Genomic DNA, 19,277 nt, shown 5'->3' on the forward strand with positions numbered 1-19,277 from the left:
CCACTATCCATTTAAACAGGAGCCAGCAGGCCGGCAGGTCCTAGCTCACCAAGCTTGGGGGAAGGAGCCCCTCGATGATCTCAAGGACAACATCCCAGTCAGAAACTTGCCTGCTGAGCACACAGCCCAGGGTCCTTGAAACAGCTTAGAAGCTTTGAGAAGGAAGCATTTTTCCGTCTGCAGGCTGTGTCAGCAGCAGCACCTGAGCCAGGATGTTGGCTGCCGGGTATTTGAAGCTAGGACCGTCTTGGTCTGACTATTTGTGAACAACCCCCAGAGCCTGTCATATGATCACTTGTTCTGCAGAGGCCCAGAGTGGAATTAGCAGGAGAGCAGAGTATGGCGTGAGAGCGAGCCATGTAGCTGGTGAATGAGCTTTGCTTATGGCTTAGCGTCCACATTTCAATCAGGTTTTGCTGTTTCTCTGCTCAGTACCTCTTGTGAGTTGCTAGTAACAGAAAATGTTCTGTTGTGGGAAAGTGTTCATAAAGAGAGACCATTAAGTACACAAATTTTGAAAATGAAAAGGATACAAAATGCTCCAAGGGAGCTGTGGGTTTTAGCCAGAAAATAGAAATTTTGGATAAATTAGAAAATAGCAAAAAGGAGATACCATAGACAGACTTCAAAATCTGCGGCTTCACCAGGGCTCTGGATGTTGACTCCAGTGTACTTTCTGATTTTGAGATGTGAAGGAGTTGCAGATCCTGAAACCAAGTAATAAAAGGAATCTGTTGTTGTTCAGTCTCTCAGTCATGTTCGACTCTTTGCGACCCCACGGACTGCAGCATGTCAGGCTTCTGTGTTCTTCATCTCCCGGAGCTTGCTCAAGCTTTTGGAAGGAATCTTCTGTCAGCCAAACCACGTATTGATGTCACTCAAGTTGGGCGTGGTTTAAACGTTGATAAAACCTGGTTTTCTAGTTTTCCCAGGTGTATCCCTATGGCATACTCTTTCTAGGAGTGGTTTCTGGTGTCTGTATTACAGTCACAAGTCCACTGTTTCCCGCATCTGGGCACCCACATAGGTTGGATCATTGGGAACTGGTGAAATTGGTGGTGCATTCAAGCTGCCTTGGAGAAGTGGATGAGAGAGTGGCCCAAAGCTGCCCCTCCCAAGACTGCTGCTGCTGCTGCTGCTGCTAAGTCGCGGCAGTCGTGTCCGACTCTTAGCGACCCCACGGACCGTAGCCTTCCAGGCTCCTCCGTCCATGGATTCTCCAGGCAGGAGTACTGGAGTGGGTTGCCATTGCCTTCTCCTCCCAAGATTGCAGAACAAACAAAAAGAGGCTGGGGGTTTACCGAGCTTATAGCATGCTTATAGCATGACTCGGTGCCTTAAGTCCCTGAATAGCTGCTAATATGTCCTGAACCCCAGACTCTTACATTATCAGGGCAGCATCTGATATTCAGGCCTTAACTCCAATCAGCAGCACCGAAGCCAGGGGAACCCCAGGACAGAAAAGAGCTTAGAGACTCAGCAAGTTTTTGGAGGGCAAGTTTCTTTAATGAGCATCTCCAAAGTAAGCGCTAAACTCTTTGGTTTTGGAGAATACTGGTTCAGTGATATTGCTTGCAGTAAATGAAGCCCTCACCTGATGTCTTGGACATCTTTGTTAGAAAGAGCTGGGGACTCTGTTGGATTCTTTCTTGCCCAGCATTTTGCTAGGCCCCTGAGGACTCACTGAGATGGTTTCTGCCACATGCAAGGAAGGGGCATGGATGTTTCTTTTGTAAGTGCTCTGGGAAGTCATTGGGAACTTGCCTCCCTGCTTTATTATTTCTCGTACCGAAGTCAAGATGAAAATCCATGAACTGTGTTCTGGAGGCTACTGTGAAGTATGGCCATGGGGTTGCTGTCACTGTGAGAGGGGCCATATAGAATAGCTACCTTCTCACTGAAGGCAGAGGACCTTTACCACTGCCTGCATAACTCTGTGCAGCCCCAGGGAAGGTGGGTGCTGGTCTTTGGAAAGAAATCTGTCCTGTTATTGCTCAAAACTAAAGAAGCAACATTCCTGCCTTTGTAGAGGGCAGCCAGCCACTCCCACATTTTTTCTTCTTGCCCATGCACCTCACAGACTCGGCCCACCAGTCCTCTGTCATCCTCATCACCAGGTCTCCTGCCTGGCTTTCTCTCTCCCTGACCTTCCTGGGGTGTGGCATGGTTTCCCATCTTTGCCTCTTTCCACACTCTCTCTGAAATGGGCATGCTGAGTCCCTCATTCAAAAGAGCAGAAAAGAACATCTAGTTATCACCAGAAATTAGTTCCATTCAAATGGCCTGAGTAGGATGTTTGCATCTCTTGGTCTGGGGTGGGTTCAGGCTGGTCTGCAGTTCCCAATTTTGCCCCTCATGTATAATCCACAACTCTCATCACTTGAAGTTATTTCTGATGCCTGATTCATTTCTGACTTCTGCTATTCCTCGTAGCTATTTACTAGTTGGTGATTAAAGCTAATTCCATTCCTGGGTGAACCATGGCTTTTACAACTTTTGTTCTAAATTAAGCCCTGGGCCAGTCTTACCAGTAGCCCCATGGCCTCAATAAAGGACATCCAGTGTCCCAGGTGCCTTGTCTGCATTGTCTCATCTCTAATCAGAGCTTATAGCCCGCCCTTTGTCTTACCCCATTTCTGAGCTTGCCTCCTTGTCTGACCTACTATAATTCAGAAGTTTTGCTTGGAAGTGTGCACCTAGTTCTCCACTCATTTACACGTCATCAGTCCTGGTTTCATGGCAGTTATCATGCTGTATTTTAATTACCAGCAGACCTCAGAGATATCATGGATTTGGTTCCAGACCACCACAATAAAGTGAATATCAGACTAAAGCAAATCTCAGGAATTTTTTGGTAGGCTGCAGTCCATGGTGTCGCTAAGAGTCGGACACAACTGAGTAACTTCACTTTCACTTTTCACTTTCATGCATTGGAGAAGGAAATGGCAACCCGCTCCAGTGTTCTTGCCTGGAGAATCCCAGGGATGGGGGAGCCTGGTGAGCTGCCATCTATGGGGTTGGACAGAGTCGGACACGACTGAAGCAACTTAGCAGCAGCAGCAGCAACAGTGCATATATAAGTTATGTTTAACTGAAGTCTATTAAGTATGCGATAACAGCATTATGTCTAAAAGATAATATACATACCTTAATTTTGAAATAAAAAAGGCTAACCATCATGTGAACCTTCAGTGAATTATCATCTTTTTACTGGTGAAGGGTTTAAAATATGGTGAGAATTATCAAAATGTGACCCAGAGACATGAAGTGAGTAAACACTGTTGGAAAGTTGGCGCCAATAGACTTACTCAACACAGGGTTGCCATAAACTTTCAATTTCTAAAAACCGCACTATCTGTGAAGCACAATACAGAGAAGTGTGCCTATATTTGCTCACCCGTTGGTCTCCTAGACCTCTCTATGAGCTCCTCTTGGGCAAGAACTGCACCTCATTCATCTTTGGGTGATAAGACAGGTGCTCAGAAAATATTTACAAGCCACTCAGTTTCTCAAGGGAGAGACCTTATGGGATCCTCAAACTTTAGCCTCATTGCAGTCAGTACTTTATCCTGAAAGCAGTGGGAAGAACAAATGACCTATAACAAATGCTGGAGAGGGTGTGGGGAAAAGAGAACTCTCCTACACTGTTCATGAGAATGTAAGTTGGCACGGTCACTATGGAGAACGATATGGAGGTTTCTCAAAAAAAAAAGAAAATTGAGCTACCATATGATCAATCCATCAATCCCACTCCTGGGCATATATCTGGAGAAAACTATAATTCAAAAAGCTAGCTGCACCCCAATGTTCATAGAAGCACTATTCACAATAGCCAAGATGTGGCTAAATGTCCATTGACAGATGACTAGATAAAGAAGATTTGGTATATCCGTATATACAATGGAATACTACTCAACCATAAAAAGGAAATGATGTCACTTGCAGCAGCATGGATGGACCTAGAGATTATACTCAGAGAAGTAAGACACAAAGAGCAAGACAAATATCATACGATATCACTTATATGTGAAATCTAGGAGTTGGTGATGGACCGGGAGGCCTGGCGTGCTGCAATTCATGGGGTCGCAAAGAGTGGGACACGACTGAGCGACTGAACTGAACTGATTCTATGACACAAATGAGCTTATTTACAAAACAGAAACATATTTACAGATATAGAGCACAGACTTGTGCTTGCCAAGGAGGCTAGGGGTGGGGGAGGGATGGAGTGGGAGTTTGGGATTAGCAGATGTGAACTATTATATGTAAGGTGAATAAACAACAAGGTCCTACTGTATAGCACAGAGAACTATACTCAATATCCTTTGATAAACCATAGTGGAAAAGAATGAAAAAAAAGAGGAACAAATGACCAAATTATCGAGAGACAGTCTGTCCTCATTCATCTAGAGAGTTTCTTAGTTCTGTCTGTTTCTATTTGTTTATATGCTCCTTTTTAAACAGAATGGAATTATTTCTGAAACTCAGGTCATGTTGAGTCAGCTGACCACAACAGTTGGGAAAATATTTGCTGCATTCCACCTTTTTTTTTATTGTCAGTAAAAGCCAAGGTTCAAAGCACACATGCTACAAATCGTGTATCGTGAGAGGGGATAGAAGCTTCCAGAAAGATGTGATCAGCTTGGACTGCTAAGACCTCCTCTCCCCATCTCTCTGTCTTGCTGTGTCTTCCTGACCAACCTGTCTAGACTTCCTCACCTCCAGAGGCACCAGGAGACAGAAGCACGTGCATCTGAGGGCAGAGGGCGGGGGCAGGTCTGGGAATACAAAATCACATGACAGAGAGCTGGCCTCCTCTGTGTCTCAGCCTCACTTCCGAGCCTCAGTTTCCTCATCTGTAAGATGTGGGAGATGCCACCCACCGTACAGAGTTGTTACAAGGATGAGGAATGTTTGAGTGCTGTGATTATTGTGGTGATTATGGAAACCTCTAGGCTCAGATGACATTCTCAAGCTGCCACATCACGAAAATCAAGGAGTTGCTTATGCATTATTCATCACACCTTGATATGACTTTTATATAACATTCAGCCAGAATATCTTTGATCTGTTTCTTGTTTCATTTGTGATTCTGAGCCAGACCACAGGATAACTAGCTCAGCAGTTCAACAAACTGCTTTTTTTTCCCCCCCAGAAAATGAGCATTTTTTGTGCCAAGGTCTCAGGTTCCTGAAGTACCTGGTTGAGATATGGATGGAGGAAGGCTCAGGCGGGTGTCTTGAAATTTCTCAGCTAGATTATTAAGGCTGCGTGACATGTGTGTGACAGGGATCTATTTGGAGACACTGTGGGAAGGTGAATCAAGCTCAGATTTTCCAGGGAGCAACTGTCGAATTTTAATTAGCTTTGAGTCTTTCTCTGCTGGAAATAGCAGATCCCTGAGTGCTTTTTTCAATAGCATTACGGTAATTATAACAATTCTGAAAGGAATAATTTACACATTGTATTTTTGTACACTTGGAGGAACCAGAAAGGCTGGTACATGCCTGGAGTGACTGTCAGAGAGATGTTTAAAAAATATGAATGACAATAGTGTGCACCATCTGGTTTATGGTCTCCATCAACACTCTGAGATGGTGCTGTGCAATTGAACTTCCTGGGATAATACAAGCATTCACATCCGTGTGGTCTCATATGGTGGCCATTGGCCACATGTGACCATTAAGCACTTGACATGTGGCTATTGAGACTAAGGTCTAAGTTTTTTAACTTTATTTCATTTTGACGAATTGAAATTTAAAATAGTGCCTGTGACCAGTGGCTACCATGTTGGACAGTGCAACTGTAATGCACCAATTAGAGCTCCCTGTAGCCACCCTGCCATCTGAAGAACCACTGGGGCAGAGGAGGAAACCCATGAGGTAGCCGGGGAACTACAAAGACCATGAACTTCAGCTCAGCTGAAGCCTCTCAATTTGGTTCTCTGGTTTTTCGTTCCACAATAGATTGGAAGCATCCAATTAGAGTGAGAGGAAGGCATGATGGAAAAGAAGAGTTAAAATCCTTTTCCAAAAGAGAAAAACAGTCTAGGATCACTGAACACAGGACAAGCAGCCTTTATATCTTAAAAGTATGGTATTTTGGTGCCTTGGACCATTGAAATAATGTTAAGGGTTCAGAGGTGTAAGAATGGACAGAAAGGATAAGAGCTAGCCTCATCCAGGTCTTCGTCCTTCAAAGAAAGTAAAAATATAAATGTTTGGGCACACAGGTTGGTGAGTGTTGGTTATCTGAAGAGTCCAGCTCCTGGTCACATCCCATCCCTACTTTAAGCAAAAGATGCTCTGTGATGTCCTACTGCTCTCGGGACGAAAGCCCAGATAATTGCCGTGACCCTCCAGATTGCCTGCTGGACCTTTCCCATTGCCCTGCCTCGGTGAACCCCACTTCTCCTGGTTCTCTATTCTTCAGCTGTACTAATTCTCTGTCTCTTTCTGGAAGGTGCATGAGCCTTCCTCCAAAGGACTTGGCATGTGCTGTCCCCTGTCTCTAGAAGGATTCTTCCACCCAGCTCCACTCCTCTTCCCCTTTGGATCCCAGCTCAGATGGCCCTGCATGGAAAGCCTGCCTCACATCCATCCCTCTCTGCCCCAAGTAGACCTGATTCATTTGTGATTTACTCTTCCACATGAACTTCTTGGGCCGATGCCTACTTGAATATGTGTGTTTTCATCAGTGAGAGCATCTGCTTTCTTCATTGGTAAAGTCAAAGAAAGCAGGGTTTGTGTTTGGCTGGATCCCTTCACCTTTGTGTCTCCAGTGCCTGGTTGATGTTCAAAAAGTGCTGAATGAGGGAATGAAAGAGTTCTGGTTTGTTTCTAAGACAATTTTCAGGATGCCAAGTGTCTTCCAATTCCTAACACTTTCACATCTTTTTATAAAGTCTGTTTAGTCTCTGAATGACTCATCTTCTCTTTACGAGCCATTTCGGAGTTTTTAGTGTCCCATAACTTTTTGTCGTGAAATCTTCAACCTTAAAATTCCACCCACCTCTCCCTTATTTGCTCCACTGGCTACAATCACCCCCAAACTTCCTGTTTCCTTTAAACCATTTGCTCTCCTGTTGGCAGGCTGGATGGTTCCTGCCATCTGTGGTTCTTTCCTCAGTAATGCAATTTTCTTGATTTTTTTTTCACTGTTTCTTTCACTTGATTGCCCTGATAGCCTTTGAACTCCTAGTTTACTTTCTCTTGGCCAGAATATCTGCATTGTCTTTTGAGATTTTTAATGTATGCTCCATGCAATTTTTTTTCCTGTCTTTTCCTCGGATTTCTTCTAAATTTGCAGTCTTTCTATTCCTGTTCTTTCCCTTTTAAAGAAAAGCATTCAGAAGTGGGGAAAATGAAACCCACACTTATTTCCAACTCTTCTTACTTCTAAAACATAAAACATTACAAAAGAAAAGTCTCAGTTAATTATTTCCAAAACCTTCTGGGGATTCCCAACTTCTCGTTTTCTGTCTCATTCCATTTTTTTTTCCCAAAACAAATCATGGGTGAAAAAAAACTCCCATTAATCCTATGCCTCCTCCCTAAACTTCAATTAGGCCTCAGGCTTCATTCTTTTTTTTTTTTGAATGAGCTTTCTTCATTGCTTAAATGATTTTCCCTTTCTGGTATACCTTATTTAGTACCAAATTGTTGATATAAATTTCAACTCTCTTTGGCAAATATTTATTGAGCCCCTGTTATGTACCAGGCACTGTCTTAGGGAAACAGTAATGAATAAATTGAAAGAAAAATCCCTCTGTTTGTGGAGATTACATTTTACACAGAGAGGTATAAAAAACATAATGACATATACAGTATAATTGGAAATAATGACAAACCCCATGAAAAACATTATATGATAAATGTTATCTATGATGAAAAAAATTTGAACTTATAACTCCTAGCCTACAGGACTGTTGTGACAATCATGGGAGCTAATGACTGTATCGAGGAAGGTTCTTTATTCTTGGTGGAAATTGGGACTGCTTTCTGAGCACAGAGTCCTGCCATAGATGTATTACAAATCTTGTCATTATTTTTGTAATGAAAGGGAAGATTATCCACTCAGTGACTCAAGAGATTTTTATGGGCTGTCTTCTGTGGGTGACGTACTAACATCCATGCCAGGTGCTGCCACAATGAAGAGAAAATCTGCGACACTGTGTCTTCGAGAGCAAGACTGAAGTAACAAGCTGACTCACAGCAGCCTTTGCCTGGGAAATACAGGGGAAGCTGCTATGCTACCCTCAGGTCACTCTGGGGGCCTAATCTCTACCCAGTCCACAGTCTGTGGCCCTAGATGGCAGTGCTCTGGTTACTCTTTTGCTACAAAGTTTGTAAGTGTGTTATAAGGATTTGTTGTTGTTGTTGTTTAGCTGCTAAGTTTTGTCTGACTCTTTGAGACCCTGTGGACTGTATCCTGCCAGGCTCTTCTGCCCATGGGATTTCCCAGGCAAGAATATTGGCGTGGGATGCCATTTCCTTCTCCATGGGAGCTTCCTGACTTAGGGACTGAACCCGTGTCTCCTGCATTGCAGGTGAATTCTTTACCACTGAGCCACTAGGGAAGCCCATTATAAAGATAGCAAGGCTAATAGCTCAGATTCACATACTCAGCATTGGAAGGATCTTCATATGACATCTGTCTATTTCACAGGTGAGGAAATATATAGAAAAACATATATGTAAACACAAACATATATGCATACATATCCATTCTTTGGATCCCAAACAGGCCCTTTCTCTACCTTCTTTTTTAATTTAATTTTTATTATGTAATGACCTTCTTTGTTAATTTAATTTTTTTAGTATTGGGGTATAGTTGATTTACAATGCTGTGTTAGTTTCAGGTGTATTGATTCAGTTATATATATATATATATATATATATATATATATATATATATGGTTTTTCCTGTGGTCATGTATGGATGTGAGAGTTGGACTGTGAAGAAGGCTGAGTGCCGAAGAATTGATGCTTTTGAAGTGTGGTGTTGGAGAAGACTCTTGAGAGTCCCTTGGACTGCAAGGAGATCCAACCAGTCCATTCTGAAGGACATCAGCCCTGGGATTTCTTTGGAAGGAATGATGCTAAAGCTGAAACTCCAGTACTTTGGCCACCTCATGCGAAGAGTTGACTCATTGGAAAAGACTCTGATGCTGGGAGGGATTGGGGGCAGGAGGAGAAGGGGACGACAGAGGATGAGATGGCTGGATGGCATCACTGACTCGATGGACGTGAGTCTGGGTGAACTCCGGGAGTTGGTGATGGACAGGGAGGTCTGGCGTGTTGCGATTCATGGGGTCACAAAGAGTCGGACACGACTGAGCGACTGAACTCAACTGATATGTGATACATATATCTATGCACATACATGTGTATGTATAAGTAAGTAAGTGTTAGTTGCTCAGTCATGCCCGACTCTTTGCAACACCATGGACTGCAGCCCACCAGGCTCCTCTGTTCATGAGATTTTCGAGGCAAGGATACTGGAGTGGGTTGCCATTTCCTTCCCCCGGGGGTCTTCCCAACCCAGGGATTGAACCTGGGTCTCCTGAACCACAGGCAGATTCTTTACTGACTGAGCTACAAGGGAAGCCCATGTGTATATATAAAAGAATATATATATTCTTTTAGATTCTTTTCCATTATATTGTTACAAGTTACTGAGTATAGTTTCCTAGGCTATATAGTAGGTCCTTATTGACTATTTTATATATGCTGCTGTCACTTCAGTCGTGTCCGACTCTTTGCGACCCCACAGACGGCAGCCCACCAGGCTCCCCCATCCCTGGGATTCTCCAGGCAAGAACACTGGAGTGGGTTGCCATTTCCTTCTCCAATGCATGAAAGTGAAAAGTGAAAGTGAAGTCACTCAGTCGTGTCTGACACTCAGCGACCCCATGGACTGCAGCCTACCAGGCTCCTCCGTCCATGGGATTTTCCAGGCAAGAGTACTGGAGTGGGGTCGTGTATATATGTTAATCCCAATCTTCTAATTTATCTAATTTATCCTACCTTTCTCCTTTGTTAACGATAAGTTTGTAATGACCTTCTGACAATACACATTCTGAGTCAACTTTTCAATTTAATTCAACCAACCTTTCCTGTTTGATTATGTGAATAATTGCTTGCAAAGCACTATAGAAGACATAAAAATGAACAAGGCCTTGTTTCCATGTTCAAGGAGTTTGCTATCTGTAACATGGGAGACTTCATTCAGTGTTAAGTGCTACATAAAGGCATGAAACGAGTACCACGGACATGCACCAAAGGAGATGAACTCTAGCTTGAATGTCCTGCTAGGAACTAACCCACGTGAGGAATGAGGACTCAGAAGTGGGTTCACAGAGGCTGATCCTAGGGTGTAGGTGGGAGATAGAGTAAAGCACCTTCATGAGGGGCTTCCCAGGCCATGTGAAGGGAATTTGAACTTGATGCACTCAAAGTTTTGAGCAGAGGAGTAACTTCATCACAACTGTGCCTGAGGACTCAACTTCCAGAAGACAGAGGAGAGGCAGGTTGGTGTTTGTTCAGCTGGAAAATGGAAGCTCGGTTCTGTGATTCACCTGCCCCCGCGATAATAATAGTTCACGTTGATTGAATGAGCAGAGAGTTTTGCATACATTAACTCGCTTAATTGTCACAACAATCCTTGGAGCTTTGTTATTTTGATTTTAGCTTGGGGGAAATGGAAGCTTTAAGAAGCTACATGCTAGAAAGAGGCAGATTGGAGACCCAACCAGGTCAATCCTATCCCTAAATCCAGTTTCTCAACTGGGATATTATATTGCCCTGCAAGGTCATCTCCAACTGACAATGATTTTGTGAAGGTGGGGTACAGAGGGGAAAGGTGAAAATGATTATTAGACACCCCTACTCTGTCTGGTGTTGAAAAGGATGATTCAGGGACAAAAGTTGAACTTGACTGTGCTTGTCACCAGCCTGTACTGTGGGGGATGTTTGACCCCTAAGGGACTCCTTCTGCCAATTTTCTGGCCCAATTCCTCACCTTCAGTTTGTCTATGCCGAACTCCTCAGCATAATTTTCATATCAATTTAGGAAAATTAAGAATTGGGAAAGCAAGGCTATTCTGAAATAATCCCATGTAGTATTTTCAAAGCCTAACGCCTGTGGGATAGTCATTTTATTTGTGTTACCTGTTCTTATAAATTAGCCTTGAGATTAATTGACATCACTGCTCTCGTTAAACATAAAAGATCAAAGGCTGATTTTACAATTTACGTGCAAAAATCAGAATGGTGATTTTACATCATTCCTATATCCTGAATTGGACATTAATCTTATGCTAACCTCAGCTGACAAAGAATCCACCTGCAATATGGGAGACCTGGTTTCAATCCCTAGGCTGGGAAGATCCCCTGGAGATAGGAAAGGCTACCCACTCCAGTATTCTGGCCTAGAGAATTCCATGGACTGTATAGTCCATGGGGTCGCAAAGAGTCAGACACGACTGAGCGACTTTCAACCTTCCTAACTTAGTTGATTTCCTAGTGGCGACTTCTAGGAAGAAACACACTGCACCCCTCCCTTTAGAACAAAACATCCTATGGCACTAAGACCCCGACCTTTACTTGTGTTTCATCCCAATTCCAGAACAATAGAACCATGATTACAGACGATGCTGTAAGGATCCTTTTTCATTTTAAAGAGATGTTTTACAACTCGGAGAGGCCACAGTTCCAGAACAATAAAACCATTAATATAGATGATGCTTTAAACATCTTCCGTCATGTTAAAAAGATGTTCTACGGCAGGAAAGGTGCATCGTGAAAAAGCAAATGCACACGAGGTAGGATTTCTGTCACTGTGAAGCCTGCAGCCACCCACAAGGTTAATCTGGATGAACACGATGACCTGTAGCGCTTTTCCTCCACGTGTTAGTCCTGACTGGAGAATGAGGGCAGGTCATGTGTCCCCCGTCCTCCAACTGTCAATGGGCTTACTCTAACGAGTTTCCACAAAGATTTGTTAGATGAATACGCATACAAATTAGTCAATGATCTTATGAAGTCAGAAAACACTTCATCCAAGGAAGTGTGAAATGAAAATATCTCCTGCCATATTAATCAACGAGAAATGTCACTGGCCTCCAAATGTGCATGAGGGCTCCCAAAACTGGGATCCAGGGGATGCCACCACCCCTCGTGGTGATTGCTGAGGAGCTGGGCGAATGCAAGAAGCAAAATGAACAAAGAAGCAGGATTGGCCCCAGATCGCTGAAGTGCATAAGAAAGGAATGAATCAGTGAGCCCAGAGGCTTGCATCTTCCCACACTTAGAAGGCTAAATTCCTTAACTTGATACCTGATCTTTGATGTTCAGAGGGCCTGCTCCCTTTGTTGCAAGTTTGTTTGGAGTCTGACATCCCCTCCTGCCTCCTTGGAGCAGTTTTCTCAGAGCTACTGAGATGCTGACTCCTGGGCTCAGAATCCTAAACATTCCCACCAAATAAAATAACTGTCTACTTTCAGGTTGTGACTATATTTTTGAGTCAACAGAAGTCAATCCTGAATTCCCATTGTTTCAGAATGAAGATCAAACTCATCTGCTTTTTAATCACTTAAGGGACAATTTCTTGAAAGCTTTTTTTGTTTTTATTCTTGGCCATGCCATTTAATGAGATATGCACCCTATCCTGGCGTGCCCTCCTCCAGCCAAGGACATCATAGTCAGTAGCTTCTGTCCCAAAAATATGTCAAGAGCCCTATCTTGTGATAAGAATGGCCATATTGGGAGGGGGAGGGGCTGTTGGGAAGTCAGTACAGTGTATGTGGCGCAGAATTGTTCTCTTTATTCAGGCTCAGAGCTGGAGAAGCATAGGCATCCATCACAATTTTCTAGGCTGGGTACCAAGCGCCTCCTTAACCTCACACAGCAGCCCACACATCCCTCCCTTCTGCCTTCCCTCTGCCTTCCTGTCTTTTTTCCTGAGCAGGTGGACAGTATTCTCTGGTACCAGCCCCTCTCTTCCTAACGCCCTCACTCCCTCTTCTGTCTCTCTTCTTTCCTTCCAGCTTCTCTCTTGTCTGTGTCCTACTTCACCTCCCGTCCTCCCTTCTGTTCCAACACCTCCCTGCTTCTGGGTTTCTCCCCACATCCTCTTTCCTCTCCTCTCTTGGCTTCACCCACTTTTCTTCTACCCAACCCCTCAGCAGAGAAATATTTCTGTGTTTGGCATCCCTCCACCCTCTTTCTCTCTCTCACATGCACAGAAATTGCCCATTCTCTGAATATATATATATATATATTTTTTTTTTTTTTTTAAGGTTGTGCTATGCAGCATGTGGGGTCTTATTTCCCCGATCAGGGATTGAACCCCAAACCCCTGCTTTGGGAGCATGGAGTCTTAAGCACTGCACCACCAGGGAAGTCCCTTTGTGAATTTCACTGATTTCCTTGATGCTCCACTTTGACCTTCCCAGCCAGGCTCTCTGCCCTCACCTCTCATGTTGGGCTCCCGTTTACTCTCCAGGGCTGTCCCTGCCACCACACCCCAGCTTTGTACACTCAGATCTCTAGTCCTTGTCTCAAACTCAATACAGAAGAAGCCTCCCTATTCTCCTGCTCCCAAATAGACTCTTTCTCCCAACTTCCTTTTATAGTTCATGGTGCCACCGCATCCCCAACCTTCCAAGTTCAAAATCTGAAGTCACCTTGATTGACACCCCCGCCAGTCACAGAGTCTTGCTGATTTTTCCTTAAATATCTGCCTCGTATCTCTTCCTCTCACTCTGCCCTCCTCACCTCTGCCTTGGCTCAGACTCTCATCCCCTCGAACTTTGATGATCTTTCCGAGTACTTTGCTGCTCCATCCTCTCACCCCACAAACCAAGGAGTGGGTGGACTGCATTAAGTGGGTGGACTCCATTGCTAAGGCCAGTGCTTTGGCCTTGGCAATGTCAGTGGGGGGTGGGGAGAGAGGTGAGTGGGGAATGAGGTCAGGGACTGACTGGTGTGCAGACCAGCTGTGGCTCCGGCCCCCACCCCCTGCACAACTTGGCCCCACTGTTGATCCACCTGCAGGAAAGGGGAGGGGCTCTAGGCACAGGGCTGGGGGAAAAACCATAATCTAGTCTTCAACTATTCTGCAGATATATATTGAATCCCTACAATACAGAGATACAGTAATGGACAAGACAGAGTTCCTGTTCTCATGGAGCTTCTTTAGAAACAAGAGGAGATGGATAGTAAATAAACAAAGAGGGAAAGTGATAGGAAGGGATAAATCATAGGACTTATGTAGAAAAAAAAGATGGAGTCAAATAAAGGCAAGAAAATGTGAATGGGACCAATGGCCAATAAATATGAAAAAGTACTCAATGTTATGAGAAATGGAAATCAAACCATAATGACCAACCACCTAACACCCACTAGCATGGCTATAATAAAAAAAATAGAGAAGAACAAATGTTGGCAAGGAGGTGATGAAATCTAAACACTCGTCCATTGCTGATGGGAGTATAAAATGGGGCAGCTGCTGTGGAAAAGAGTCTGGCAGTTCCTCCAAAAGTTAAATGTCAAGTCACCATATGACCCAGGGATTTCACTCCTACAGAGTCACTGAGAGAATTGGAAGCATGTGTTCAAACAAAAACTTGTACATGACTGTTCATAGCATCACTGCTAACAATAGTCCCAAGGTGGGGATGACCTCTAATGACCTCAAGTGCTGAACGGATAGATGGACGGTTTCTGTACCTTCAGTGGAATATCATTCAGCCATGAAAAGGAGGGACGTGCCAATCAGGCCACATCGTGGAAGACCCCTGAAAACATCATGCTGAGTGAAAGAAACCAGACACAAAAGGCCACATATTGCAGGATCCCGTTGATACCCTGAAGCCCACAGTGACTCTGAGCAGTAGCCACCATCACCTTTCACGCCTCAGTCCAGAAACCACAGACGGCTCCTTCTGCACCACCCCTCTTGCCCTCGAACAAGCACTTCCCTGCCTGCCTCTCATTAGGGTACAAATCACTGCTCTGCCCCCTACCAGGCCCGTCTTACCCACCCCCCACCCAGCAATCCATCCTTTTCCTCCTTTGGACTCTGGATAACCCTTCCTAGCCCAGTCCAGGGACCACCTCTGATGGATGTACATCCTGATACCAGCTGGGTCCTGAGCACTGGCCCCAGACCAGGTTGGAACTCTGACTTGCACATCAGCCCTGATACGTGGGCACCTAGCACCCACTCCTGCCTCAATACACAACATGAGTGCTGTTGAGAGAGTGAGAGGAGATGCTTGCAAAGTGCTTAACTTAGTCACTGATGCATAGTGAGCTCATGGAAACAGGAGTTGTATTTTCTGACTTCAACCTCACCTGTACTTAAAGCTTGAAATTGAACACTTCATTTTGTACTATATTTGGTAATTATTTAATGGATGTAGGTGAGAGTCAAAATGCATGATATACACCAATGATGGTATGTATATGTATTGGGATAACCTCCCCACCCTGGGGTTCCCAGGTGGTGCTAGTGGTAAAGAACCCGACTGCCAGTGCAGGAGATGTAAGAGATGTGGGTTTGATCCCTGGGTAGGGAAGATCCCTTGGAAGAGGGTATGGCAACCCACTCTAGTATTCTTGCCCGGAGAATCCCATAAACAGAGGAGTCTGGTGGGCTACAGTCCATGGGGTCGCACAGAGTTGGACACGACTGAAGTGACTTAGCACAGCACAGCACAACCTCCCCTCTACTCTGATGACTCTTCTAACACAGAACATAGAAAATGCATTTGGGTAAATGTTTGGTAGCCCAATGATGGATCGATTATTGATTGATTTGGTTCTGTCATCAAATAGGGATGGGATTTTCTTCCAACTAAAACTTCAAAGGAAGCAATGATCCCTGGGGCAAAGGGGGACAGAGAGAGAGAAAAAACAGAGAGTGAGAGAGAGGGGATAGAGAAATAGAGAGACAGATGAAGAACTGGCAAATAAACACTTAGTCCTGCCACACTGAGCTGTACTGAAAAAGTTCACAGGCACCAATATTCACAGGAATTAAAAAAAAAAAAAATACAAACTGAACAAGGACAGATCTGGAGGAGTGGTGGCAAGTTCTTCCCCAAAGCAGCTTCTGCAAATGAACTCTTGTTTCAGAGACCACAGTTATTGGTATTCAAAGGAATAGTTAATATGTTCTACAAAGAGACGGAAGGCAAATCTTTAAGGTCCTATCACCAGAGAAAGGCATACATTTAAATTTAATATGAAAACATGAGACAGTGGACTAATGTTTCACAGCAGTTTAGAAGTAGGTTATAGACAGATAGATAATAGATAGGTGGATGATAGATGACAGGTGGGTGATAGATTGATAGGTAGATGGTAGATAGATGTAATGGTACCCACCTGCTTGAGCAGGAAGCAGCTAGGGAAAGAGAACCACTTTGGTTTCATTCAATGAGAAGAGAAGATGAGAGAGGGCTGGGACCCACTCCGTGTGAGCTGGTCACGTGACCAGCCTCCAAGCAGCTGCACCAGAGAAGAGAGAGGACCAACAGACCCTTGTTTCCTACATTTCCGACCCCCAAGCATCCAAAGGTGTTTGGGCAGCTCTACCAAGGCACAAGCATTCCTCAAACCCCAGCCCTTCCTGCATAGAGAGAGTCCCCCCTGCCATTTCTCTCCCTGAGATCCACGTTTCAGCACTTTTTTGTTCCTCTTTCAGAGAAACAGACACAAGCCCCGTTCAACAGTCAAAAGCTAGGAAGCAGCTGGCTTCTCCCAGTGCCCACTGGCACAATTTTCCCGATCGTCTTCTCAACAAAACAGTGAAAAAGGAAAGGAAGTATTTACCTGAGATCCCCACCTTCTTCGCAAAGGTCTAAAACTGAACGTTTAAAAAGCAAGCCAATACATCTTCCCAGAGTGGTGTTTAAATCCGAAATCTGCCTCTGAGAGCAGCTCTGAGTTGAGCTCTGAATAGAGGCTGTGTGTTATTTTAACCACAAGGTTTCTAGTCGGGAGGAGGAGAGATGGAAATGAGGCTGGCATGCAGAAGCACCGCCACCCCAAGTGAGACGAGCTCACGGAGCTGATGGAAGAACCCTCAAACCAACTTTTCCTAAACTAGAGGTGAAACAACTGTGGAACATTCCGGAGGAGGAAGATAAGACACTTACGGTCTTTTCTAAAAAAAGACATGTTGGTCTGATACTGTCCGAAGGGAAGCCCAGCTCAGAGCTGACCTGGGGAGCCCTGGGCCTTGGACAGGAGCAAGTCACACCTGCAGACAGCCTGCTCCAACGCAGCAGAGAGCCTTCTAGGGGTTAAAGGACAGAGTGACCAAGAACCCTGGTCAAGTTCAGTCTTTTCCTGAAAAAACACAACCAGTGTCCCGAGAACCCACAGGAGGATAGAGGGTAAGGGAGGAACTCTTCTGGATTATGTTATTAGGGAACATGAACGTATGTATGTGTTTGTCCCTCACTTCACTAACAACTTCAAAAGCAAAGATCCAGCCTCAGCTTGGACCTCAGCTGGAACTCCTCCTCCTCCTTGGCATTTTGGCAAGTACAAGCCAACCTCTGGACAAACACTATCTTTGGACTTGGAGGAGGGTGACAATTTATCACACAACAGAATCGATAGCTAAAAACAGAGCCACTGAAATGGCCAAAGGTCCTTTGCAGCCAGCCCTTTGCAGAAGCCAAAGAGGGTTAAACTCCACTTTGGGAAAAACTCAGCAGTGCTCCCCTTCACCAGGGTCATAACTCACTTTTATATCGAGCCTTTCATCTCAAAGGAGCTTGGGGTGTGTTGGCACCAAAATATAAATTATCCTGTGCACAGTTACCTTGAGGACGAAAAATGGCCCCGCAGCCGGGGGCCAGAACACGTCCAGTAAGTTGGGAGCCACAGGTGGACAGCAGGATGGGGCCAGGAGGGCCTGTAAGAAATAAAGAGTGGGCCCTGGCCTTCCAATGTGGCATGCGGGATCTAGTTCCCTGACCAGGAATCGAACCCCGTGCTCCCTGCATTGGGAGCATGGTGTCTTTACCTCTGGGCCACCAGGGAAGTCTCTTGTCTATTCTGTTCATTCTTCTCTTGTAGTTCTTGTCATTGTATCCTGATGATTTCTTTTTGAATGCAATAAAAGCTATAAATGACTGTCACATGCTCATTTGTATTCAATGGCTCCTGGTGACCTACAGAATAAAGACTAATACCCTGAATATGACATACATATTATATCCATAATATATAATATATATACTGTATTATATCACAGTGATCTCTGGACTGTAGGTTTCCTGAGAGCAAGAACGATATTTTAGTCAATGCTTTATCTCCAGAACCTAATACAGTAAGAGATGCACAAGGGGGACACCCTGTTAACGGGGGTTCTTATTACAGAAAGAACTCAATCTGTCTTAATCCACTGGAACAGAATCTTAACAGAAGTGAATGAAAGGGTGTCTGACATTCTCTGAAGACTCAGCTTTCTTAAGATAGTCTTCCTCAAGGTTGACCCTGGCCCAATTCTTCCCACCCTTCCCCCTCAGTGGGGTTGACTTTTACACATTCTCTATTAGTTGGTCATCTCATTTTGAATTGATGGGAGAAGACCCTCGTTGTAGGACTCTATACCAGCAGACGTTAGAAAAAGACAGGTTTTGTGGCAACTAGGGCTGTCAGAAGGCTTGGAAAGGTCTGGCATTAGTTGGGAAGGAGGCAGAATGCTTCTGAGTTCCTAAGGTGCTAGTTTAGCTTCTGTGGTGTGGCCCTACCTGTCACGTGGCCAAGGGATGCAGACCCGCCCATTCAGGTCCGGAGCTCACCAGAGCCAGCCCTCTCACATGGCAAGTGGCACTGGCGCTGCACCAATGGTACCAGCAAGGCCACCTCTGTCCTCATTTGGATCCCGTAACATTCTGTAGCAAACAGAAGGTGGTAATCTGGGTGTACGGGACATTTATCACATTTGTGGCCACCCCACATCTTGGGAACAGAATTCCTTTGATGGTGGTGGACTCCCACATTGAGTCTTTATCTCAGTGCTCCAGCTGCTGTAACAAAACCCCACAGACAGAAGTGTATTTTCTCATGGCTTTTGAGGCTGCAGGTCCAAGATCAGGGTGCCAGCATGGCCAGGTTCCAGTGACAATGCTCTCCTTGGCTTGCAGGCTGCCCGGCCGCCTTGTGGCTGTGTCCTCTCTTGGCCTCTCCTTGATGCTTGCATGAGGACAGATGGCTCTCTCTCTTCCTCCCTCTACGAGGTCACCAATCCTA

At 44.8% G+C, this 19,277-nt stretch overlaps 1 protein-coding gene across 1 annotated transcript in view; it reads right to left on the bottom strand.

The window, feature by feature from the left end:
• JCAD (junctional cadherin 5 associated) overlaps nt 1–16,956 on the bottom strand; it is a 78,402-nt gene extending 61,446 nt beyond the window's left edge. The window contains exon 1 of the mRNA XM_025000878.2: nt 16,842–16,956. The gene's annotated coding sequence lies outside the window, so the exon portion shown is untranslated. The remainder of the gene's footprint in view (nt 1–16,841) is intronic.
• Nucleotides 16,957–19,277: the final 2,321 nt, after the last annotated feature.

Source organism: Bos taurus, chromosome 13, assembly GCF_002263795.3.
Source record: "Bos taurus isolate L1 Dominette 01449 registration number 42190680 breed Hereford chromosome 13, ARS-UCD2.0, whole genome shotgun sequence".
Classification (NCBI taxonomy): Eukaryota; Metazoa; Chordata; class Mammalia; order Artiodactyla; family Bovidae; genus Bos; species Bos taurus.